We start from the raw sequence: 27,153 nt of genomic DNA, 5'->3' as shown, positions 1-27,153 counted from the left end.
CAGAACATCATCACTTCTAAGTAACTGACCCCTCTTGCCCAACAGAACATTATCAGTTTTAAGTAACGACCACCTTCTTACCCCATTGAACATTATCACTTTCAAGCAACTGACCTCCCTCTTACCTCATGGGACATTATCACTTTTAATAACTGACCGCCCTTTTACCTAATGGAACATTATCACTTCTAAGTAACTGACCACTCTCTTACCTCATGGAACATCACTACTTTTAAGTAACTGACTACTCTCTTATTTCACAGATCACCATCACTTTTAAGTAATTGGCCATCCTCTTACTCCATGGAACATCATCATCATCAGGTATATGTAGCAATAGGAAAGGAAGCAGGGTTGTGCAAACTTAGTACAGGGTGGGGGGGTCCTAGACAAAGAATTGGTTTCCCACCCAAGGATGAGCTGATCAGGTGTCTTTGGTCACATAGGAAGCTCCAGGATGTGATTAGGAGATGCCTAGATATCTGCCTATTCAAGGTTAAGGCAGTCTTTGGTCATGTAAGAAACTCCATGATGTGATTAGGAGATTCCTATTCAAGGTTAAGGCAGTCTTTTGGAATGTGGCCTTATCACCTGTATGGCCTTATGGCCTTATCACCTGTAGATTAGTGCCAGCTCCCCACAAAGTAATTGACCACTCTCTTACTTCATGGAACATCATCACTTTTACGTTAACTGATTGCCTTTTTATTTCATGGGACTTCATCAGTTTTATATAACTGACCTCCCTCTTACCTCATGGATTTTAAGTAACTAACCACTCTCTTACTTCATGGAACATCATCACTTTTAGGTAACTGACCACCCTCTTACCTCACAGAACATCATCATTTCTAAGTAACTGACTTCCCTCTTTCCTCATGGAACATCATAACTTTTAAGTAACTGGCCATCCTCTTACCCAACAGAACATTACTTTTAAATAATTGACCACCGTCTTACCCTATGGAACATCATCAGTTTTAAGTAACTGACTGCCCTCTTACCTAACAGAACATCATCACTTCTAAGTAACTGACCTCCCTCTTACCTCATGGGACATCACCACTTTTAAGTAACTGACTACCCTCTTACCCCATCAAACATTGTCACTTTCAAACAACTGACCTCCCTCAGGGATGATGTTCATCATCACTTTTAAGTAACTGACCATCCTCTTACCTCATGGAACATCATCAGTTTCAAATAACTGATCACCCTCTTACCCAACAGAACATCATCACTTTTAAATAAATGACCACCCTCTTGCCCCATGGAACATCATCAATTCCAAGTAACTGACTGCCCTCTTACCTCAGGGAACATCATCACTTTTAAGTAACTGACCATCCTCTTATCTCACAGATCATCATCACTTTTAAGTAACTGGCCATCCTCTTACCTAACAGAATATCACTTCTAAGTAACTGACCATCCTCTTATTTCACGGAACATCATCAGTTTCAAATAACTAACTGTCCTCTTACCCAACTGAACATCATCAGTTTAAAGTACTGACCACCCTCTTACCCAACAGAACATCACTTCTAAGTTAACTGCTCACCCTCTTACCTCATGGAACATCACACTTTTAAGTAACTGACTACCCTCTTACCCCATCGAACATTATCACTTTCAAGCAACTGACCTCTCTCAGGGATGATGTTCATCATCACTTTTAAGTAACTGACCATCCTCTTATCTCATGGAATATCATCAGTTTCAAATAACTGATCTCCCTCTTACCCAACAGAACATCATCACTTCTAAGTGACTACCCTCTTACCTCATGGACCATCACTTCTAAGTAACTGACCACCCTCTTTCCTCATGGAACATCATCACTTTTAAGTAACTGACCACCCTTTTGCCCCACGGAACATCATCAGTTTCAAGTAACTGACTGCCCTCTCACCTCAGGGAACATCATCACTTTTAAGTAACTGATCACCCTCTTACCTCATGGAACATCATCAGTTTCAAGTAACTGACTGCCCTCTTACCCAACTGAACATCATCAGTTTAAAATAACTGACAGCCCTTTTACCCAATGGAACATCATCACTTTTAAGGAACTGGTCATCCTCTTACCTCAATCTCTACTTGTCTACTTCCCATGCTTCCTCACTCATAGAATTGCTATTTGCCCTTATTGTGAGGGTCTTTAACCTCTATTCCTATGTCAGAAACTATGACATTTTTTCTTAATTTATCTCTCAGCTTCCTTATATGTAAAGTGCAGCGGTTAGACTCTTCTATGCTAGATCTATAATTCTATTTATCCAAGTATGCTATCATGGAGATAGTAAACTAAAAGGGAGCTTAGAAGTGACTAGTTTCAACCTATTATTTTACAGATAAGGAAACTCTAGAGCACTTAAAAAAGACTGAAGATAGAAACCTGAAAAAGTCCAAAATCTTTGGAAAGACAACTAAAGATTAAGAGAATGAGTAAGGAGATAGATTAAGGAGGGCTCCTTAGCCTTTAAAAGTAGAGGTAAAATACTTCACACTTAAAGGAGATAACTTTAGGAAGTATTGTGTAGCACTGTGGATACTAAAGTCACACAAGAGTGTTATCTTGAGAGGTTCCATGAGCTGGAAATCTAAATGGTTTTTTGTTATTCTGTCTGCTACCTATTTATTATCCTGGAGATTTGAGGTAATTCTGAACTAGGCTTTTAATATTCTGGTTAGGCATTTCACTGCAGCCCTGAGGGTTTGCTGCCAGCAGGTATTAATGGTTGTCAGTTATTTGGTTGTGATGACTGAATAATGTTGGAATTATAGACTTAGAAAAGGTTAGTGCTAGAAGGTACTGGCTTCAGCATTTTCCTAAGCAAGAAAGTGGAGGCCCAGAGTGGGAAAGCGATCTGTCAAAAGCCACACAGCTACTAAGTGTTGAAATTGGGAGCTGAGACTAAATTTTCTGGCCTATTCTGATTTTGGGGGTTTCGGGGTTTGGGTTTTTAACTTTTTTTTTACATTCTACCATTATCTGGCATGCTCAGGAATGAAAGAAAGGTGGTATAGCACTCTGTTTATGGTATCAAAGGACCCTGGCCCAAATCCTACCCCTCACAGATACTCCATGTAACATTGGACACAAGTGTTCTATCCTTTCTGGATTTTGATTTTCTCATCCCTAAAATGGGTTGGAATAGATGGAATCTGGGGACTTCTCCAGATCTACATCTCTGATCCTTGATTTAAAGATCACCAAAAGCAGAATTCTCCACAGTCCTGGTTTTATAAATCACATTTGCAGATGGAGCCAAGATGGAGTAAAGGCAGGAACTAGTTCAACCTCTTCCCCATACCTCTCCAAATTCCTTGAAATAATAACTCTAGATAAATTTTAGAGCATCAGAACACTGAAAACACTGAGTAGAACACTTTCCAGCTGACGGCAACTTAGAAGGTCAGCAGAAAAGGTCTGTGACATTGGGATGAGAGTCCATTGTGCAATCTGGGTACCAGTACAGCTCCAGATGCAGCCCCAGAACTGGATCTGTGACCAGATCTCTGATTTAGAAGCAATACGGGGGACTTCCAGACCTCTCAGCTCAGAGACACCAAAGAGAATTTGGAAAGTCAACAGAAAAAGTCTGTGAATCCAGGGTGGGAGCCTAGCATGTAATCCCAGGGCATCCCCAGCCCCAGGTCCTGCCCAGACCCTATTATGGCAGGATCTCTGAATAAGCAGTAGTGCTGAAGATTTCTGGACATCTTGGCTGGGGAACACCAGGGAGGACTTGGAAGGTCCAATGGAGAGGGTCTGAGGCGAACAGGTGGGAGTGCTGTGGGCCATCCCAGTGCAGACCTAGTCCGAGCCCCGGGCCAAGCATCAGCAGAGCAGGACACTGTTGCTTTAGCACACTAGATCTTGCAGCTACAGTGGGGCAGGGACACAACTGTAACAGCTCCAGGATTGAAAAGAGGGCTTGTGGTCAGATTCCTAGAAGGATCTCTGCAAACAGCTACATAAATCACATCTGCTTATTTCAAAGATGATGCCCCTTGATGCTACTGCCTTCCCTCCAAGGCATCATAGCTTCCAACAAAATAAATAGTATATAGTTGTTTGTATGTTATCTCCTCATTATACTGTGGATCCTCTGCACAGAGCACTGTGGCTAGCATAGAGGAAGGTTTAATAAGTGCTTATTGAATGATTTTTTATTATATTAGTGTGTTTGCCTCCTGCTCCTATGTAGATTCATCCTTTTTTAAGATGTGATAGATAGACTTTAATTTTTGTTCTGGGCAAACCATTCATTACTTGTTGACTAATCTCTCTCTTTCTGTCTCTCTGTCTCTGTCTCTGTCTGTCTGTCTGTCTCTGTCTCTGTCTCTTTCTTTCTCTCTCTCTCTACCCATATATATAGATTGGTCATGAAATTGAAAGATCAGAGATCTGAAGCTAAAATGAAACTCAAGATCATCTAGCTCAGTCCCCTAATTTTATAATTAAGGCTCAGAAAAACCCCAGAAGAGCCCTCAGAGGTTATCTAGTTGTTTGCTCATTTTACATATGAGGAAACTGAGGTTCAGGCAAGTTTTGTCTTGCCAACAACAGTTAAACAGTGATTAAGTGTGAATGGTGGGCTATGAACTAAGGTCGTCTGGATCTAGCATCTTGACTTTTTCTGCTACCTATAATGCCTTTGAGTCAGAACATGCGATCTGTCCTAAACTTGCTCTTAGTTAAGGGCTTTTCCTAAACTTTAAGAGCAAGTTATGTTTAAGTACGCCTCCTTCTAAGGTAGAAAGATTTTAATCTACATTAGAGGGAGGAGTACTTAAACAACCAAATCACAGCTCTTAGGCATATTAATGTATCATAATATTTAACAAAATTCACATTTTTGACAAGTTTCAAGAAGGATTCAGAAAAGTTCATGCATGAAATCATTAAAACAGTCAGACAGCCAAGCAAGCAGCTAGCATTATCAAGCTCCTACTATGTGTCAGACTCTTGGCTATGTAGCACTACTTTCCAAACGCATATTTTGGAAAAATGTCAGGAATATTTTGAGTGTATCCCTTATCTTTTGAGATCAACTCGTTGGCATAATATCGGTTGGGTCTAACACAGAAAATTTTTTCTGTCTTCTTAGTTACTAAATACTGATTTGGATGGAGCACTGATACAACCCAATTTGGATTTTCTCATTTTCTTATGATTTTCTGTTCCTTGGTTTAGCTGTTATAGATATTTTATTCATTGACTAAGTACAGGGTGGTAGGCATATTGTCAATAAATAAAATCATCAAATAATAGATACATTCACAAGGGGTTATCATAGAAAAATGGAGCATCAAGTTCATTTGCTTAAAGTGCTTCCTCACACTTGCCTTTCTAGGAACTAAATGTAAATTAGGTGGCACTTTGGTCAGATCAGATGAACCCAAACAGCACATATTACATCTAACAAGATGAAGTTCTCACTTTAAAACATGCTGATCATTTTCTAAGAGATTACAATGGAATTGCTTGGCAGGCTTTTCTCAGCAGAGCTTAGGGTTGTATCACTGGCAACATGTGTCCAAGAATTGAATGGACTGAAGATTGTGTTTTGTTTTGGTTTCAGACAAGACTTGGGATTTTTTGGTGGAGGGCCATCCCAATGAGAACACCCCCTCCACCAAATGTAGGTTTGTACCTTTTCTGTGACTAGACAGTATAGGAAAACACTGAGAGGTTAAGTTGACTCACCCAGAGTTGCTCAGTCAGTATGTATCAAAGGTGTTACACAAACACAGGTCTTATCGACTCTGAGGCTAGAGCTCAATCTCTATCCACTGCCTTTAGTGGAGTGGTAAATTTAAAGTCTTGATGGAGTAGGGCTAGGGGCCAGGATTTTATTTATGGACATGATTTCAGAACAGACACCTGGTGGAACAATAAATAAGCCTTCTGCTGTCAGAATGGCATGGAGACCCATAAACATCAAACAAAAATGCTCATGCACTTTGTATAGACCTAGTGTGTCTCATCAGTGGCTGCATAAATCCATTGGAAGATACCCATTCTTTCTTGATAGAATCCAGAACTCAGATAAATGGAACAGCCAATAGATGGACAGCTGTAGATGTTCAGATGTACTTTTCTTGTTATCATCCATAGGAAACATATCTGAAGCAAGACTAGCGATGAATTATTTACCACATCTTGATAAGATGTACAATGAACCATTTAACCTAGAACAGACAATGTAAGGTACTTTCTTTCTTGGTCTAAGTAAGAAGCTACAAAAGTAGACCTTTCTTGCTCCAAGTACTTTTTTTCTTGTTCCAAGTAAGAAGCTAGAAAAATAAACTTTTCTCCAAGTACTTTTTTTTCCTTTGACCCAAGAAAGAAGCTAGAAAAATAGACCTTTCTTGGGTCTAAGTACTTTCTCTCTTGACTCAAGTAAGAAGCTTGAAAAATAGACCTTTCTTAGTCCAAGTAGTTTCTTTCTTGTTCTAGGTAAGAAGCTCAAAAAGTAGACCTTTCTTGGTCCAATTACTTTCTCTCTTGGCCTAAGTAAGAAGCTAGAAAGGTAGACCTTTCCAGGATAGACAATAGAAGGTTATTTCAGTGGAAGAATTTCCTTGTCAATAGTTGAACTGTGATTTCAGTAAGATTGTTTATCTGGATTACTAGTTTTATACATCGGTCCTCCCTTTTTTATACCCTGGTGGAGATGCTTTGTCCGATCTGTTTAATGAATCCGTCCATGGTACATTTGTTCATCTATGAAACAGAGTTTCCACATCATCTCCTCAAGCCTGTGTTTACTGAGGAGATGAGGTTTCTTATCAAAAGATAATTCAGAGGCTGTTGTTAAGACAATGGCTTTGACTTTAGAATGAGTTTATGTCTTTAAGGAGAGTTTCAGCAAATGAGTCAGCCATATGTTAAATCAAATTTAACATCCATTATGAAACATTGAATCATACTTTATATCTCTGTAATGATAACAAATGATCGTCTATCTCATGTTCTCCTCATTTGCACTGCTACTCATCAATCTTGCTAATACTGCAAAGATTTATTAAATGAATAGGCTCCCAACTCTAACTGATAATATTAATAGCTCCTTTTTGTACTTTCCCTTGCTATCTTCTCTTTCTGTGCTTGCCTAAGTGGGTTTTAATGCAGGCTTTAAAAGTAATATTCTTCATACTGAAGTGATAATGAACAGAAAACTAGTAAATTAGTAATAGAATTATTTTAATGAAATTGTGCAATTATGCTGGTACATGACAAGGTGTGTCTCAGTAGGCTGACTCCAGAGTCTACCATCTCATGGAAATGGAGAGAGGGATGGATTTGGAGGTAAAGAATATCCATTTAAATGTAGGCTCTACTACTTGCTACCCTCCAGAATCTTTCTTATTTGTAAAATTTGGGAGTTGGATTATATCTTCCATCTCTACATCTGCCATTCTAGTGGAGAGACTTGTTTTGTTCAGGCTAAATAGAGAGACAGAGACAGAGACAGACAGACAGAGAGAGATAGAGACATAGAAAGAGAGAAAGGAAAAGGAGGGAGAGAGGGAAAGGAAAGAAGGGAGGAGAGAAGCAAGAGACAAAGACAGAAACAAAGAGACAGAGACAGAGCAGACCAAAAAAAAAAAAAAAAAAACAAAAAAACCCAAAAAAAAACAACCCACTATGTGTAGCGAGGATAGTATTTGAGCTCATCCCTTGTACTTTAATCAGATTGGATAAAGGCAATGTTGTGCAGTGGATAGAGTGCTGTGCTTGGAGGCAGAAAATCTTGGACTAAATCTCATCTTTCGCCCTCTAGACAACCTACTTAAGCCACTTTGAACCTTGGTCTCCTTATCTCTAAACTGGAGACGATCATATTTGGTACAGTGCAGTAGTATGTGACTCCCTGAGTTGTTGCAGAGAAGCCAGTTTAGGTTTGATGCTAAGGAAAAACAATCATATTTTTTTTTTAGCAATTTATAAATTTCTAACTTTTCCAAAGTGAAACGCCGGGCAGCTAAGTTGCACAGAGCATAGAGTATTGGGTTTTCTGTCAGGAAACTTCATCTTCCTAAGTTCAAATTTTGCCTCAGAAACTTACTAGCTGTGTGACCCTGAACAAGTCACTTAACCTTGTCTGCCTCAGTTTCCTCATTTGCAAAATAAATTAGAGAAGGAAATGGCAAACCACTCCAGTATCTTTCCCAAGAAAACCCCAAATGGGATCACAAAGAATTGACATGACTGAAAAGACTTAACAACAAAAGGGAAATGGGCTGTGTCCTGAGATTGAGTTTCCCCCTTGCTCACTTTGGAGGCCTTGAAACAGTGTGCTCTCTCATGGCGGAAAACATTTGCGTTTAGATATTGGACTACATTGGATAGTCTTAGATTCTGTGCTTCTGGGCCTTCAAATCTAGCTCATTTTCTGCTGTACCTTATGGCTTCCCCAGAGTTTCCAAACAAGTATACATAATAAAACAGGAAGAATCTAAGCAAGCTTTTCTTATTGCTTAATCCCATCTACTACATACATACATATATATATACACATATATATAATGAGTTGCTATTAATATATATGAATATGTGTACCTTTTATATAAATAAAATCAAAGAAAAATTCTACCTTTAAGTTTCCATGTGCCCATGTTTTATCTCCAGCACCTGGATAATCAGATTCTCATGGACAGAGCTAATTTCTCTCCCATTTTTTGGTATCTTCCATCACATTAAGCTGTGTCCCTTTTGTGAGCCAGGTCCTTAATCTGTTGTTAAAGTAGGCTCTAAGATTAGATGTTTCCCTGGGATAAAAGATGGACAGACGGGCACTTTGGGATAGGGTACCATTTCTTTGTTCTCTGACCTAGCAAAAGGAACAGGGAAGGCTTCTCCTGAGATATCTTGCAGCAGATGCAGTTCTGGCTTATAAACAATGGAGAGGAATAAGCTCCAAGACCAGGAAACAGCCCAGGGGATGCCCAGCCCCAAACAGGGGTCTTTGCATTCATGAATTTTATGCCTTTTTTAGATTAGTGTAAGAATGAAATCACAAGGGAAGAATAATCAAACCAGCCATGTAAGACCAGCCAGTCACGTGTTATACAACCTTTACCCTCCTATAGCAAGATTGCTGGGTACATTCAGACATTACATGACTTCAATTGCCCATCCCTCCATTCATTCACCGAAATGAGAGAAAAAAAAAAAACCCTGCATTGAAAAGAAAAGAAACTCCCTCTTTCCCTCTTTAATTATAGTCTGTGAATCTTGGGAGGTCAGAGATGGGTCCTCCTGAGGCTCTCCCAGGATTTTAGGCCCCACAGATATCTGAGTGGGGACGCCCACAGATTTTTAATTCATCCTTCAAAGGACTAAGTGTGTGATTTCCTAAGTATAAGGTTTGGTTATATAGATGGATGTGGGGTGAAATAAACAGGCCCAGAAAAATAGTATATACGAAATGGAAAGAAAAATTAGAAGAAAAGAACGGAAACTGAATATTGTGGAATTACACCGACTTTCTTAGAGAGGTGGGGGATAATAGTTATGGAAGATTGCAGATAATCTCAAACTTTTTGGTGGTTTTTCTGACTCCTGCCCTGATTTCCTTCCTCTTCTTTATCCTTTGTTATGAAAATTCCTGTAAAATGAAAGTATTTGAAAAATAATTGATATTAATAAATTTTATTTTAAAGAAATAAATGAGGATGTTTGATTTGACGAAAAGATGGCTAGGGAAGATGCGTCTTAAAAAGTATTTGAAAGGCCAGCTACAGTATTCTACTTGGTTTTAGAAGGAAGAACTAGCAAAAAAGTGTCCATGTTGCAAACAGGTCACTTTCAGGAAGAGATCTAGACAAATTTCTGATTGCTTTAGGAGATAATGGTCTATTCTTCACCAGGTGTCTAAAATCAAAGGCTAGCTGACACATGTTGGTTGTATTATAAAGAATAAAAGAGATATATCATTTGGAATGTTTTTTTTTTTTTTTCAATCTGGGTTCCAAAGATGTGAGATAATTAAATTTCAATAGAAAAAAAATCATATTCCAAGATATCAATAAGGGAGATGTGTCTTGCAGTGAAGTAGATCACAGTCCACACATGCATTTACTTTCTGGATGACTCCTATAAACTCATTAGAGAAGGAGCCCCTCAATACCTTAGACATCCCCATCACTCCCTCTTGACATAATGGAACACGCAGGCCATCGACTTGGCTGCTCCACATCTGGGCTTGATGAACCCAGCATTTTTCCTGATCACAAACAGAAGAAATCACTAAAAATCACACTGGGAAGCGGTATGGCATAGTGGTTGGGGAGGGAGACCTCAGGGCCAGGAAAAACTGAGTTCAAATTCACATCTGGAACATAGTGGCCCCATGTCCCTAAGCCAATTATTTAACTTCTCAGAATCCCTGGAACATTTCTAAGACTTGATGCTACAAAACAAGTATTGATCTGCTTCGGTAGACAGTCTTTCCTCAGTGGGAGCTCTCTACACTGATAAAACAATAGTTCTATTAAAAAAAACAACAACAACAAATAAAAGCAAAAGGTGGTGGAGAGTCAGAAAGAATTTCTATGCCATCATCTTTTCTGTCCCTCAAACAGGACACTCCTCCTCCTGCGCCATTGTTTTTAGTGGTTGCTCCCCAAACCTGGAATTCTCTCTCCTTAACTGTGCCTCCCAGACTCCTTGGCTTCTTTCAAGATCCAGCTAAAAACCCACCTTCCACACGAAGCCTTTCATGATCCCCTTTAATGCAGAAGAGCCTTCCCCTTGGTTGATTATTTCCAATTTGTGCTGAAACCTAGTTGTTGGTACATAGTTGTTCCCATCTTGTCGACTCCATTAGACTGTGACCTTGAGAATGAGAGCTGCCTTTTGCCTTTATTTGTATCCCTGATATCTGGGGCTTAATAAATGCTTGTTGACTGACTTCTAAAACCAAGCATTGAAACAATATTCTGAAGTGGTTAGAGAGCCAACCTCAGAATTAGTAAGACTTGACTGCAGTTCCACTTCTGAGACATACAGATTGTGTGCGGCCAAGTCACTTAACTTCTGATAATGTCATAGGGAAAGGGGAAGAAGGTAAATATCTATATAGCACCGACATAGTGCTTTTCAAATATTAATTGATCTTCACAATAACCTGGAGGGAAGCACTATTATTATTCCCATTTTATAATTGAGAAAATTGATGTAGACAGAGATAAAGTGACTTGTCCAAGCTCACACAGCAGGTAAATGTCTGAGGTTAAGTTTGAACTCAAGTCTTCATGATTTTGTGTTCTATTCTACCTCAACTGTTTCTAAGTAGCTGCTGATGTTCCAGGTGAACTCCCTATGCACTGGGGAGTTTTAATAAAGAGCTGCAGCCATATTTCTGCTGAAAGGATGTCAAGGGGAGGAGGAACTAATGACAAGGTTACCAGAGCCATCCCCAATCAATCACTCGATTTCCTCTTTACAGGAAGCTCTCCAATTTCCAGACCCCACTGACATCAGTACACCTAATCAGACAGGCAATTGCTTCCCTGGGGTCAGTGGAGATGGAAAAGGTAGATTGAGCATCATCAGCATAACAATGATATCTGAAATTAGGTCTCTTTGTGAGGGCACCTAAAAATGAATATGCAGAGTGGACCCAAGGCTGGCAGCTTTATCACTCAGAGAGAATGGACTGCCATGAAACAGTCTAGAGAAAGAGGCACTGGGGGTTCTAAAAACTACTAGTTACTTCCTAAATCAACTTAAAAAAATTCCTGGAAGATTTTCCTTTCAGAATGTAAAGTCTTATTTTCAAAATTTAGTATCTCCCAGTGATTGTGACCGATATCTGATTTATTAGGAAATAGCTCTATGGCTAGAGCATTCAAATCTGGCTTTGGACCCTAGACAAATCCTTGAACCTGTTTACCTTAATCTACTGGAACAGGAAATGGCAAACTACTCCATTATCTCTGCCAAGAGAATCTTAGGGATGCTATAGTCCATGTGGTCACTGAGAGTCAGAGGGGATTGAACAACTGAACAAAAACAGCAAAGGCACTTTTTCTCTGGGATGTGTGATGTCACATATTCCATAGATAGACAATATCATCCACCTACAGAAATCAGACTCTATTCCGGGATCTTGCCATCTGCTTCTCGACTCCTACCAGTGTCTGGGAGTCTGGACCTTTGAACTATCTTGTTTGGTGGGTGATTGGCTACAATTTCTATCTAACTGCCTTTCTCTAGTCTCTCTGGGACATAGTTGGTACCTGAACCATCTTGCCACAGATGTCCAGAGCTTATCCTTCTTGGGCACAGGACACTATCTACTGCACCACCTAGCCACTAATTTATCTCGTTAATGCAAACGAAGCTTTAAGAAACATTTTTTAATTCTTTTTCTTTTTTTCCTTTCATGTAGTAAGTAATGGCATTTGTCTTAAGTCTTGCTGGCCCTTCTGTTGTCATTCTAGGAATTACTGCCAATCTCTAACTATAATGATCCAAACTTCATGATTTTTATGCAAAAGTTTATTCTCTACATTTCGTGCCATAAAGGGTGGTCTGAGGTCTCATACTCTATTCATTTCTTGGACTCTCTGCTGAGCCATCTTTACTATTCACCCAGCTTTTCTTGTTTCCTAAATACAGACGTTTTAAAAGGCTCCAGGGTTCTCATGTTATGCGGAAATAATCTTCCCCCTTATGGACCTCAAAACTGAGACCAGAAATCTTATCATCCTTTTGGTTCAATGCATATTAAAATGTAGCAATTAATTATCTCTAGTTCTAATCCAGTAAGCCTGTGCAATTAACATCTGGGATTCAGTTAATTTTTTTTGCTAACTTTTTAATTTAAATATTGGGACACAGTAGATCTCCCAAGCCGACTTATATGACCATTTTTGTTTCTTGTGCTTGTCTTCCTTATTTTTATGTGGCTTTTTAAACCCTATGTATATACATGATTTCACCCCCTAATACAAGGTAATTCCGGTGTAGTGGTGCAGTAAGTGCTCAATAAATGTCTGTTGAACGAATCAATCCACTGGATAAAACATCTATGTTTCTGTCTCCATGTGTGTCTCTCTCTTTCTCTTTGTCTCTCTGTCTTTATCTCTCTCTGTTTTTCTTTCACTCTTTCTGTCTCTTTCTCTGTCTCTCTGTCTGTCACTCTGTTTCTGTTTCTTTCTGTCTCTGTCTCTGTCTCTTTGTCTCTGTTTCTTTCTGTTTTTCTGTCTTCCTCTCTCTGTCTCTCTGTCTTTGTTTCTGTCTCTCTCCATCTCTCTCTGTTTCTCTCTCTCTGTCTCTTTCTCCATCTTTCTCTGTCTTTCTGACTCTGTATCTCTTCCTCTTTCTCTGTCTCTCTGTCTCTGTCTCTCTATTTCTCTATCTCTGTCTGTCTCTGTCTCTCTCTGTGTCTCTGTCTGTCTCTGTCTCTCTTTGTCTCTCTCTGTCTCTCTTTCTTTCTGTCTCTCTTTGTCTCTGTCTCTCTCTGGCTTTCTGTCTGTCTAGCTTTACCCTATTTCACAGAGGCCAAAATTGAAGCTGAATGAGGTTCTTTAACTGACCCAGTTCACAAAGCTGGGAAGCAGCAAGCAGAATCTGAAGTCAGATATTCCCAAGGCCAGGTCACTCCTCTATGGCCTCATGGCTACCAGATGGAAGCTGGGGTTTCTGAGGAGAATGTCATGTTGAGCCATTGCCATACAGAGGGAAAGGAGAGGCTCTTCTTGCCTGTAGACAAGCAGCTTCTTCACCATTTTGTCTGTCTTATACCCCAGGGCCAGCTCCCTTTCCATGTGTTCTGGGACCCAGTCCCCCAGTGCCACACTGTATCCTTCCTAGAACTCTTCCTGTTGCCAGTTGGGTTCAGTAATTCTGCAGCGGCAGATCCTGCCCTTTTGCTTTTTCTCTCATGAGCTGTCACTGGTAAACTATTTAATAGCTGCCATCTCTGATTCAGGTTTATTCTCCCTTTCAGTGAAACCCTGGGCAATGTGCATGTTTAATCATGGCGCGAAGGATCAGAGTAGAGAGGGAGGAAGAAGGGGGACCTGTCAGGATGACACTCGCCATTTTAGCCCATGGGAGATAATGAATGCATTGGGCTTTTAAGTGACAGGGAGTGATCACAATAAAGCAGGTGTGTGTGTGTCCCTGGATGGATATTGCATGGGCATGTATACCAAAAGGAAAAAGATAGAAAGGAAGCTTGTTCTGGGAAGAGACCCAGTGCAATGTGGGGTCCTCCGAGCTGTTTAATAACAAGACACTGAGCTTGCTATTCATTCATTACAGGATCATGGGGTTTGGAGCTGTAAGGGAGCTTTGCGTAAATTCAGAGAACAGTGTACTGACCCAGGGGCTTTAGGACCTGCTTGGAGATCCCAATGAATGCTTGCCATCTGTCTGAAATTAAGCAAACTCACCTCCTCCCTGGGTCTCAGTTTCCCCATCTTTACAATGAGGGGATTGAACTAGACACCTTCTCAGGGTCTTTCTGGGAAAGGTCCAGTGACCTGATCTCATTTTATTGATGAGAAAACATGGTTTGAGGGAAGTTAAGTGACTTGCTCAAGCTTACACAACTACTAGCAGTAATGAGTACAAGAGAAAAGACTCAATTGAACCCAGACCCATGAGATCCCAGATCCAATGATTTTAAAACTCTGCTTAGTTATTTATATTTGATTTCATATTTGGGCTTCCTCAGTCCTTCTTAGAGATGCTCACAGTTACTGGACTGAGGAGTAGGAACCTGGATTCTGAGTTCTCTACCATTGTAAGTGATTTGATCTGCCTGGGCTTCTGTTTTCTTATCTATAAAGGGAGTTATGGAAAGTGACTAAGTATTGAGGATACAAAGACAATTAACTTTTGGGAGGTCTATCAATTTTTTGTAGAAAACATATTCTAGGTATACATACATCTATATCTATCCATCCATCCATCCATCTACCTACCTATGTCTGTCCATCTATCTATCCCTATCTTTCTCCCCATCTATCCATCTATCTATCTATCTATTCTTATCTATTCATCTTTCTCCCCATCTACCTATCCATCTTCCTTCCTTCCTCTCTCCCTCTCTTTCTTTCTCTTTCTCTTTCTTTCTCTTTCTCTCTCTTCCTTCCTTCCTTCCTTCCTTCCTTCCTTCCTTCCTTCCTTCCTTCCTTCATTCCTTCCTTCCTTCCTTTCTTCCTTCTTTTCTTTCTATCTACCTACATAATCATCATTTTATCAATCTATCTGTCTGTCTATCTCTATATCTTCAGTCTTTCCATTGCATTTCAGTTCCTCATCATTAAATGTCTCCTGGACATTTCAAACTAGTTGTTTTTGGATCATCTCAAACTCATCATGTGCAAAGCAGAATTTGTTACCTTTCTCCCTAAACCCTCCTCTCTTCTAGAATCGTCTGCTTTTTCCCAAAGCGTCCTTCTTCATCCAGTAATAAGCATATATCTGAGCATACATAAGCAGCTTCTGAGAATATGAGAATACCTCTACTTTAGCATGTGCGATTTTAACCTCTATTGTAAGGGGCCCCTTCTCTTAAGTATTCTGTGAACATAGAGAAAGAACCAGAGAAACAACTTTGGTAAGTTTCTGTTTGATTCCCCAGAATTCTAATATTCAATCACGCTGATAGTTGGAAGTTACCACAGGGTTCTATGAAGGCTCCTTAGTAGCACCCATTGTTAACAAACCTATGTTCATCTTAAGTTGTCACTGAAATTTTTAATTATTTTCTTTCTATGTGGGTAATGTAGATTTAACCTAGACCTCTGGCATTAGTTACATGTATTTTTAAGAGAATTGACTTAATACTGATCCAGATTCTAAGCACAGACTTTTTAAACACTTAAAAAAAATCAATATGCTTCGGCATCCTTTTGTAAGACAAACTGTTTGTGCTGGGTGGTGTGCTTTTTTGCAAGGGCAGCTATTATTTAGAGAAGAGTAATTGATATGGAGAGTCAAGTGTGTTTAGCAGCCTTGTTACATTACTTACTTTTGACCTACTTTATTCTAAAAGATCCGTATTCTGAGTTTCTGGGCAACGTTGATGCCCAAGTCATGAATCAAACTGAATAAGAGATTGGCTGTGATTATGTGGATTTTTAAAAAATTTCTAGAATATGGAGATTAGTGGGCAAATATGATATCTGCTATTTCCCAGAATCCCAGAACTATTGAACAGGATAGGAATTGAAAGGATATATTGTTGAGATGCCTTTGCTGAAGGAAATAAGAGTCTTGAACAATCCAGCCCCAGCTTAATTGTTTTTTCATGTACATGTGGGTCCAGAAAAACTGGACTTTTTAAGGTTCCTCATATTTAGACTCAATCTTCTTTGTCCTTAGGCTTTGAATACCTTCTATGCCTGGAATACCCTCAATCCTTTTTTTCTGCCTCTTACTATTACTATTTTCCTTCAAAACTCAGCTTTTACATGAAGACTTTTCTGATCTCCCCAACTGCTAGTGTTTTTCCCTTCAAAGTTATTATGTATGTTTTGCATTTTTAAAAAAAAACTGTTTTCTCCTTCAAGGACAGTGGCTTGGACCACCTGACTTGGAGTGTAATATTAGAGACTTTGAGATGAGGTAGAAATGACTCTAAAGAGAATAAAGATGGGAAAACAACTTGATAGGACCAAGTATACACAGGGAATCTTTGCTGGAGGTGACACATTTGTGAAAGCATTAAAAGAATCTACATTCAAGGTGTCTGAAAAAGGGATGATTTCAAAGGCTTAGAAAATGTAGGACTTATTAATATTGAAACAAGGTAAACAAGAGTGCCTCAGTAACTATTAACCGAAATGTCTGCTTTCTCCTTTGTGGAAAATGTTTATGAAGCTCATCTGTACATAAACTTCAGGTATTATCAGTGAGAGTATTAGCAGGGAACAATAAGCTTTAAGAGACAATATTCAACAATATACTACAATTTCATCATCTCATAATTATCTATAAGATGTGGTGTATATAGCATCCCATTATTATTATTTGATGAATATTGGGAAAAATTGATTCAGAACTACAAAACACCACATTGTGAGCTCTTTTACACTGGAAAAAACCCCTCAGTTGTGGTATAAAACAGACTATGTTTATGTATAAAACAGAATATGTTCATCAGAAATATTCAGCACTGGAAAGGAAGAAGTCCAGGGCAGAATCCAGGTCAAAGCAGTATTCCTTGAAAATAAAGAGGTTATCCCATTGTGTTCATTGCATTGAGCCCAAGACAATGCAGTTTCTTGGAAGAGATCTATAATCACTCAAAAGTTTGGCCTGATCATATACATTAAAAAGAAAAGACCAAGTGGATGAAAAATGACTATTGCTCAGATTTAAACATACATTGGAATGGATGCATTGTAGAATTTGTTCATCAGCATGTGTATCTGGGACAGAGCCAAAACGAACAATCAGCTGGACTTAGAGTTAAAGCTAAAGAGGAGAGTGGGCTATATTATGTTTGAGAAATTTTGAGGAATTTTATTGATCTCATGCTGCTTATGAAAGCAAAGGTTCACTTTTTCAGTACTAACATTTTACTTTTGCTGTTGTATGACAAGAAACAGCACCAACTCTAAAGAATTAGCAATGAGTTCCACATAGAGAAGCATGGAAAGATGTGTGATGAGTGTAATCAGGCTACCTCATTTTAAAAAATAGATTTTTATTGGTATTTATTGCCTAGATTTTTCTTCGATAATTTCCTATCTTTTTTTCCATTTTGATAAATTCTGCAATTTTGTACAATTTTATAAAAATAAAATAACATATACATATATACATTACACATAAAAATGTGTAAGAAAGGAAAAGGAAAAAAGATAGGAAGAAAAGAAACAAAGAAGTGAAAAAAACATATATGTATATATATGTATGTAGATATTCATATGTGTGTGTGACATTATATGTCATGTTCCACACCCATGGATCCTCTACTTCTGCAAAGGAGTGAGGAGAGGTATATTTATACATCTTTTCTTTGGGACCAAGTTTATTTTTTATAATTTTGCAACATTCATCTTTGTTTTTGATTATTATATTTTCCATTTTTATAGCTGAGATCATTGTTTATATTATTTTCCTGACTTCATTTATGTCATTTTGCTTTTAGTTCATGTAAGTCTTTCAGTGATTTTCTGTTTTCATTCATGTCTATCATTTCTTACAGCACAGTAATATTCTATTACTTTCATGTTCTACAGGTTGTTTAGCCATTCCCAATCAATAGAAATATATTTAATTTCCAGACTTTTCTTAATTACCACAAAATTGCCACTGCAAATATTTTGGAATATATGGAAACTTTTGTTTAATACTTCCTTGGGATATATCAGATTTCTGTGATTTTTTTTAAACCAATTAGGAATTTTGGAGAATAGAAGTAAAGGATTGCATTAAAGAATCGCTGTACAGGTAGAGGAATGGCAAGACTGAGAGGTGCCACTGATGATGGCTTGATATATTTGCCAAAAATGAAAAAGGCTTGTAGCACTTTGGATAGATCTCTCCTGCACAGAATGGACAAGATGACTGAGATTTGTGCCATTGAAGGGAACTCCCAGAATGAGATCACAGATGCATTTGAGTATTTAGTATTGATTTTGAATGCAGGCAGCAGATGTCACTAGTAAGCAAGGTAGACTCAGCTGCCAGGGAGCTGGGGGTAAGAGGAGAGACTTCCTCATTGGGAGAAGTGTGATTTCTTTCAGTTCTCCCTTTCTCAAGGATTGGGGCTTTCCTTTCCAATTTGGCCAACAAGATTGGTGGCTGCCAGTTCAAAAATGAAAGTAAGCTCACATAGTGTTCTTTTTTACCCTTAGATTCTCACTCACTTGAGCTAAATATCTTCTACCAGTGTTTCTTTTCCATTCTAATATTTTGTCTTTAAAGCTTTGAGTTTCTTGATCAGCTCTTGCTGACAAAACTTTTAATTCTCTTAGACTGAAAACCTCACTCTTCTTTAAACTCTCTTTGTAAGCTTTGAATAGCACACACAATTTAGCATTTCTCCAGACTAATAGGCTTTTATAATAAGCAAATGAGATCAAAATTGAAAACTCTAGGATCAGGGGTCCTCAAACTTTTTAATAGAGGGCCAGTTCACTGTCCCTCAGACTGTTGGAGGGCCAGACTATAGTAAAAACAAAAACTTTGTTTTGTGGGACTTTAAATAAAGAAACTTCATAGCCCTGGGTGAGGGGGATAATTGTCCTCAGCTGCTGCATCTGGCCCGTGGGCCCTAGTTTGAGGACCCTGATAAACTAGCAATCTGATTAACAGGTAAAGGGACAAGTAGATTTTTTAAGAAGTAACAGAAATCCTCAGATTATTCCATGCTATAAGCTAGCTTTTACCTTTTAAGAACTGCAAAAATATATCTAAGACTGTATCCTTTTTTGCTAGGGGAACATAAATTACCAAGTTAAATTCTGAAATTGCTAATAAGAAAATAGAGGAGTGCCTGCTTTTAAAGGGGCATCTGGATGGCCCTGTGAATAGAATATCAGACCTGGAGTTAAGAAAACATCTTCAGAATCCAGATCCCTTCTCAGACACTTCAAATTTGTGTGGCCCTAAGCAGGTCATTTAACCCTGTTTACTTCAGTTTCTTTGTTAGTAAAATGAGGCTGGAGAAGGAAATGGCAAACTACTTCAGTATTTTTGTCAAGAAAATCCCAAATGGAATCACAGAATCAGATGCAACTGAACAGCAACAATGACCACAATAATAACAATTTCTTTTAAAGAAAAAATGATGAAATTAAGGGAAGAAATGCTTCATATTTTAGTTGTGGTTTTAATCAAATTAAAGAGGTGTAAAAACATGTAGATCACTTTTTGATATCGCTGCCCATGAAATCCAAGCTCCCAAGTCATTCTCCAAGGCAGATCTGACTAATTGGTTCAAGCTTCCTAAAAGAAATGGAAATAAAATAGTGTTCATGCTGTTGAGTAGAGAAATGAGATAAAGAGGATGACTTACCTAGCTATGAATCTTTCAACTCTTCCTATTATAAAATGGTTCAACTGCCATATTTGCTAACTCTCTTCTGTTGGCAGAGTCAACCATCCCCATTGCTGGTGCTATTTATGAGAACAGACCATCAAACCTGAAAATAAAAAAACAAAACAAAACAGAAACTTAATTATCCATTTGGCAGAGAGTGAACAGGAAGAGAGGTGGCTTTCTCTCCCTGGGTGCTGGAATATTTACAATTGTATAAGATTTTGACAAAATTAACCACACACAAATCGCATGTACTTCAGGTTAGCAATTTTACTGAGAAAACACTATGAGAACTAGGTAGATTGAGATAGAAGTCAGTAATTGTAAACATTTAATAAAATCTGAGTGAAACTCAAAATACAAGTGAATTCCAAATCTAAGCTTGGGTAGAGTCCTTCACCTACCCAAAACAAGAATGCTTTGTGTAGATCCAGTATCTGGGAGAACCAAAATACTTTGTAGCCATCTCTGGTACTCCTAGAAATACTGAGGTCAAGGGATATTCTGAACACTCAATCACATAAACAATATAATCATTTTTTTTCATGAACTCTATAATAAATTATTTCCCCTACATTGACATTAGAGCTTTTAAATTGACTATTTATCTTTCTTCCTGTGAGAAAATATTCATCTTTTTGGTTTGGGGAACAAATAAACACTTGCATTGTTGCTCCTGTTCCTGTACGGGATAAACTCAGATTTTGGGACAATCTCTCACAGTTAATCAATTAATAGCTAATTGCTTCCATGATCAGAACTTGAGTCTTTTTTTTTTTTTTAGGTTTGTCTAAATTTTGAGCCCTTTATTCATGTAACTTTTACTTTTTTTGAACTTTTTTTATTACTTTCCAAAAAAAAAAAAAAAAACCCAAAAAAACGAAGTATAAAATGAGCTTGGGAGTGTGGAACAGTTTTTTTTTACTCCAAAGCAAATTGGATATATACACCAAAGAACGTGTACATTTTGTTTCTCCTAACAGAGTGTAAACTCCTTGAAAACAAGGATTATTTCACTTTTAGCTTTGAATGTCAAGTGCCTAACATGGTACCTAATTATCACTTATTAAATGATTGTTGATTGATCAGACACTTATCTTTATGACTGATTACATCTTTAGCTTCTCCCTGTTGCTTCAGAGAGTACTAGGCATATAGTTAAGTTGTTAAAAGCTTTTTCATTAATTAATGATTGATTAATTCATATCATTTTTTTTCTCTTTGTCAAATAAATTGTTATTTATGCTATAAAACTGAAATCTGATGACCCTTCTTCCAGGAAATCTTTCAAGATTCCCCTAATTGTAATAATTATTCCTCAAGTTTCAGTGAATACTTGATTTTATAACTATTTAATATACATATCACCATATTTTACATTGCAATAGTTTGGATTGATACTTGGTTTCCCTACTAAATTATAAGTTCCTGGAAGGTAGGGAATGTCTCTTTTGTATTTTGTTCTTTGTCTGGGGCTGAGCATATTGCCCTGCATATAGAAGATATTTAATTATTCTTCATTTGTATCTGTTGGTTATTTGCATTTGTTTGGGGTGTAAAAATAACAGTCTTTTCTGATCCCTAGTTGAATGCAGAAGAATAGCTAATAATGAACATAGAGGGTTCTAAGATCTAATTTTGACTATCATTTCCTTTAACCAAAAAGTGATAGTACAGATATCCTGAATGTTTACATTTTGGTCCTGAAGTCAGTAGCCAGCTGACCAAAGTGGAGAAGATAGTAAAAAAGTGACTGACCCAGGAGAGGTCAGATAGAAAAATGATAGGAGAATCTGCACATAATACAAACCCTCCTGGCTATTCACATTTCATCCAAGTCCCTTGAGCTCCATTTTCAACTAGTCTCCTTCAGATTTCAATAATACAATATGCTTATTTGCATGCAGGCCATTTGCTACATTATTTAAGAAAATCATTGACCACTTGGTTTTGAATTATTCTGATTATCTACAACAAACTTGGTTCCATACTCTGTTTTTACCTTGGGGATTTGAGGGTCTTAATTATTTATACTCTTGGGGCTGTAATTTAACACATTATGTGCTCCTAGAAATAGTTCTGTTTTCTCCATACTTCAGAATAGACTGAAGATGGAATTTTGTATTATTACTTTCTTTGCCTATGTCTCACTTACAGCTTACACTTAGAAAATGGGGGGATTTATTTCACCTTTTAAATGCATTTTATGGAGTTTAAGCCCCTCTAAGATGTGCTGAATGACAAGAAACAGGAAAGAGCAGACAATGCTTTAAAAAATACCCAGTGTGAATGAACTTAGCCAAAGAACTCATATTTCATCTTGAAGATCTTCTGCTGAACACTGAAAACCATGGGCCATTTTAACATCTTGGGAAAAAAACCCAAAACTAAAACAAAATAACTTCCTAGCTGAAGCAGCATCTTTGGTCCATCATTCATTTTCTCCTTTTATGGAATCCATTAGATAGCTAACACCTCTTTGTCTCTGTCTCTGTCTCTGCTTTTCTCTCCCTCTCTCCCCGACCCACTCTTCACTTTATCTCCCCCTTCTCTTCCTCCTTCCTTCCTTCCTTCCTTCCTTCCTTCCTTCCTTCCTTCCTTCCTTCCTTCCTTCCTTCCTTCCTTCCTTCCTTCCTTCCTTCCCTGCCTCCCTCCCTCTTTCTCCCTCCCTTCTTTTTCCATTTTTTGATACTCTGTTTTTTCTAAATGACACATAACATTTTATATATATCTTTCATTTCTTTTCATATTTTTCAAACCTTAATCTGAATGCCAAAAATTTTGTCATTGTTAGTAGAGAGAACAAATTATTTATAGGAATACCAACCTAACTACATATATATGTACATATACATACACATATTACATAAACATATGTGATAATATGCAATTATAATGTATATGTATATGTATATATATATGTATATGTATATTATCCAAGATTTAATTTTTTGAGTTCTATTTCCAGGTCATAAAATGACTTCTTGTTAAGCTAAAACATTAATACATCACCTTGGAATAATTTCTTTTCTCGTTGATGATATTCCTTGAATCTTTTATGGATCTTTGTAGTTCTTTTTTCAGGTTAACTCTTCTTTTGGGATGTGTATTTGTTTTTGTTGATGGTATTGCAGTTGTTTGAGGAAATCTAGAAGTGAATTTGATTTTGAACATACTCCTTCCTTATGACTTTTAATTCACTTGAAATTAATATTTTTTACCAATATATGCTATGCCAGATGTAATTCCTTTCAATTCTGTAGCTATGATCTTCTGAGAATTAAAAGATGTTGGAAATAGGAATGTGGCTCTGTATGGATATTTCAGGAGGCAGGGATTTGGGTAGTATGGGACCCCTTCTGCTGCTGCAGAATCCATCGCTGGTCAGAATACCATTGCTTTACTTCTTAATATTCTTCATGATTCTAGTACATTTCTAACTACAAGTCTTTTATGGAGGATCTACCCAATGTACTCAAGCACATGCTTTCCTTTAACTTTTTGGGGGCAGGGAGGAAGGTAGCCATGCATTATTTGGTCAATCAGTCTGTAGTTATTTTCATTAAGTGTCTAAGCTACCATATTTTCCAATCACTTACCATGTCTTTTATGCTTATTCTTTAAAATTCATCATTGCTAAAGTATTGTGCCCTGCTTATGCCTACCATACTTTATTATATTATTCTTCATTGACATTATGTATACTTAGAAAACCCTAGAGAATCAGCAAAACAACAAATAAGTCTCACTCTTCTGAAAATGCAATGGATTTTAAAAATTTATTTAAAATAATATTTAGAATTTGAAATCAGAAAGTAAAATTTCCATTTTGCCAGGAGATATACATAAATGCTTTTCTCCTTATCATTATATGAATCAATACAGACGCTAATAGTGCTAATACATCACATTGTTAATAATAAGTATTTGATAAATTGGCATCAGTGTGTTATTGTTTTGAAAACTGAACTCTATGTTATTCTAATTATATGGCATTATTTTAAGTAAATTTTTTCCTAAATTATTAAACATACTTAATAGTGATGAGTACCATTCTTCTTGATCTCCTTTTATGTTCTATTGAAAATAATAGGGACTCTTTTTTTCTATATTTTTTCTCTCCCAACATGATTTATAAAACAATGTGTATTAAAATAAATTACTTAATTTAAAAAAGAAAATAATAGTGACTGTATCCAGATACCAGCTAAACTGCTGTAAATGCACTAACCAATTCCTTAAGCTAGTATCCATTGTAGGACTGAAATAACAAGTGACTAACCAATTGTTAAGTGTGCCCTTAACTAGTCAATTAAGTTAAATTAGTCACATTAATTACCTATGTAAACAGAGATAAACATTGGTTCCAAACAATTGAATGACTGTGAATGTTGATGGTTAAATGTATTACAAAATCAGCAATACCAATTAACTTGTTGAAACAAAATAATCAGCATTTTTAGCTGATCGTGGTCAATTAATTAAGTGAAAAAATAAATTCATCTGTATGATTCTTGTTTTGATAAACAAATAAGTCAAATATGTAAATTTGTTTGCTCATGTAAACAAAGCCCTGAAAAATATATTTCTAAAAAAATCTGGTGTCCAAAGGAACAATAAATCTTCTGAATGATTTAATATTATTAGATAATATTGGATATTAACATTCTTTGATAAATAAAACCAAAAACCATTAAGAGTTGTGAGTTAAAGGGAAGAATGTTCTGGTTATTTTTGGAAAGACAATAAAATGGAGGCAGAGTCAAGATAGTGGAATGAAGGCAGGAAAGAATAAAAGATTTGGTTTTACTGTGAGCCCAGAGGCAATAAGTACTTCATGCAAGAGTTAAGTAATTCACTTTGAACTGATTGTGATGAGCATGTTCAAAAAAGTCCTGAAAAAGAATTCAATCCAGTTTAACAGAACATTGAATATATTCATTCCAATTGTAAAGTTGGATACACAAAAATAAAAATGGAAAATAGAGACTTCAAGAACTATAGCTTTTGTACTCATTATCTTTTGCAATTGCTAAATAAGAGAATTGTAAAGAAACACTTTTTGAAATTTCTGCATATCAAATCAATATATTCATTGGTACATGATCATTCTGTCTTAAATGTGGACACACAAGAGTGGGTAATGAAAAATATGGTTCAGTGTTAAGAAATGAAGAAAACCAAAGTCTTGTAGCCTATTAAAAACTCTCAAACACATATAGAATAAATACTCTCCCCCACCCCCCAGAGGAATCAGAAGGTGATAAACATGGCAAAGATTGATTAATGTAACAAAAATTGAAATTAACTATAACTAAATATATAGATAATATTTTGTTATTTGTGTGGAAGTCATTTCTAAATTATCTGTCACTTTGAAATCAGGCAATTGACAAGTTGGAACAAAGGTCAAAATCAATAATGCTTTAGATCTGATGATAAAGAATAGGCTATTTGGTCTGCAATTATAGAAATTCAAATATAACCAATTTGCATAAACTATTGTTGCTGAAAAATGGGTAATGTCACTTATTCTAAATGTCATTTTTTTTCATCTTTGTTTATTTTTAGGCCATTGTGACAAACAGAATTAAACAAATATCCTAGTCATGGCCCAATTAAAGGCAGAGTACAAGGAGATTTTCAGATCTTTTGTTCTGGATACTGTTCTTCTATACAGTTTTTGTTAACAGAAGCTATTTCATCTCATATCATAGTGTTAACTCATGTGGAAATTCAAATTCACTAAAAATGATTGATTTTTTTAAAGGTAAACTTTTGCCTGTCTATGTTCATTGTCATCCATCATCATTGCCTAATCCAATCTGGGCAACAATGCTACTTTCTTTTGATCTTCCTATTTTCCTCAAAACTCCAAAAGATGTATAACATTGATATGCCTCTTCAGTGATACAAATGGTAGCTCATTCATACTCGACACCCCTATATCACTACTATTCATGTCCTTCCATAAATGAAGGCACATTTCCAGCCCAGAAGTAGAGTACCACTTCATATCATGGAGGACTTTCTTTCTTTTCCCCCTGACATCTCAGATTATCAGAGGGGCACATATACTGTTCTTTGGTTTTCCCTTGCTCAAGTCTTGTAATCAGTCCATCTACTTCTTCTGGCATGCATATTTGAGAGGTATATAGTGGTACCTTAGAGTTGTTTTAATTTGCATTTCTCTAATAAATAGTGATTTAGAATATTTTTTTTTTCATATGACTAGAAATGACTAATTTCTTCATCTGAAAATTGTCTGTTTATTTCCTTTGACCATTTATCAATTGGATAATGGTTTGTTGTATTATAAATTTGAGTCAGTTCTTTATATATTTTAGAAATGAGGTCTTTACCAGAACCCTTGGATGTAAAAATGTTTTTTTCCAGTTTATTGGTTCCTTTCTAATCTTGGCTGCACTGATTTTGTTTATACAGAACCTTTTTAATTTAATATAATCAAAATTATTCATTTTGCATTTCATAATGTTCTCTAATTCTTTTTGGCCATTAATTCCATCCTTCTCCACAAATCTGAAAGATAGACTGTCACTTATTTTCATAACTTGCTTATAATGTTAATTTTTATGTCTAGATCATGAATTCACTTCAACCTTATCTTGGTATAGGATGATATTAGGTGTTGGTCAATGCCTAATTTCTGCCATACTAGTTTCCAATTTTCCCAGAAATTTTTGTCATATAGTGAGTTCTTATTCCAGAAACTGGGGTCTTTGGATTTATCAAATACTAGATTACTATAGTCATTGACTATTGCGTCTTGTGAACCTAACCTATTCCACTGATCAGGTACTCTGTTTCTTAACCAGTACCAAATGGTTTTAATGACATTTGCTTTATAATATAGTTTTAGGTCTGGTACAGCTAAGGTACCCTCATTTGCATTTTTTTCATTAATTCCCTTGAAATTCTTCACGTTTTGTTTTTCCAGATGAATTGTATATTTTTTTCTGACTCTATGAAGTAATTTCTTGGCAGTTTGATTTGTATGGCACTGAATGAGTAGAATAATTTCTGTAGAATTGCCATTTTTATTATATTAGCTATTCCTACTCATGAACACTTGATAATCTTCCACTTGTTTATATCTAACTTT

The 27,153-nt window shown here is 36.8% G+C and overlaps 1 protein-coding gene across 1 annotated transcript in view; it reads left to right on the top strand.

The window, feature by feature from the left end:
- Positions 1 to 27,153, top strand: part of FHIT (fragile histidine triad diadenosine triphosphatase) — a 992,759-nt gene that overhangs the window by 502,692 nt on the left and 462,914 nt on the right. The gene's annotated exons all lie outside the window — the stretch shown is intronic.

This window comes from Sarcophilus harrisii, chromosome 1, assembly GCF_902635505.1.
Source record: "Sarcophilus harrisii chromosome 1, mSarHar1.11, whole genome shotgun sequence".
NCBI classification, from domain to species: Eukaryota; Metazoa; Chordata; class Mammalia; order Dasyuromorphia; family Dasyuridae; genus Sarcophilus; species Sarcophilus harrisii.
This window is presented reverse-complemented; position numbering and strand designations above follow the sequence as displayed.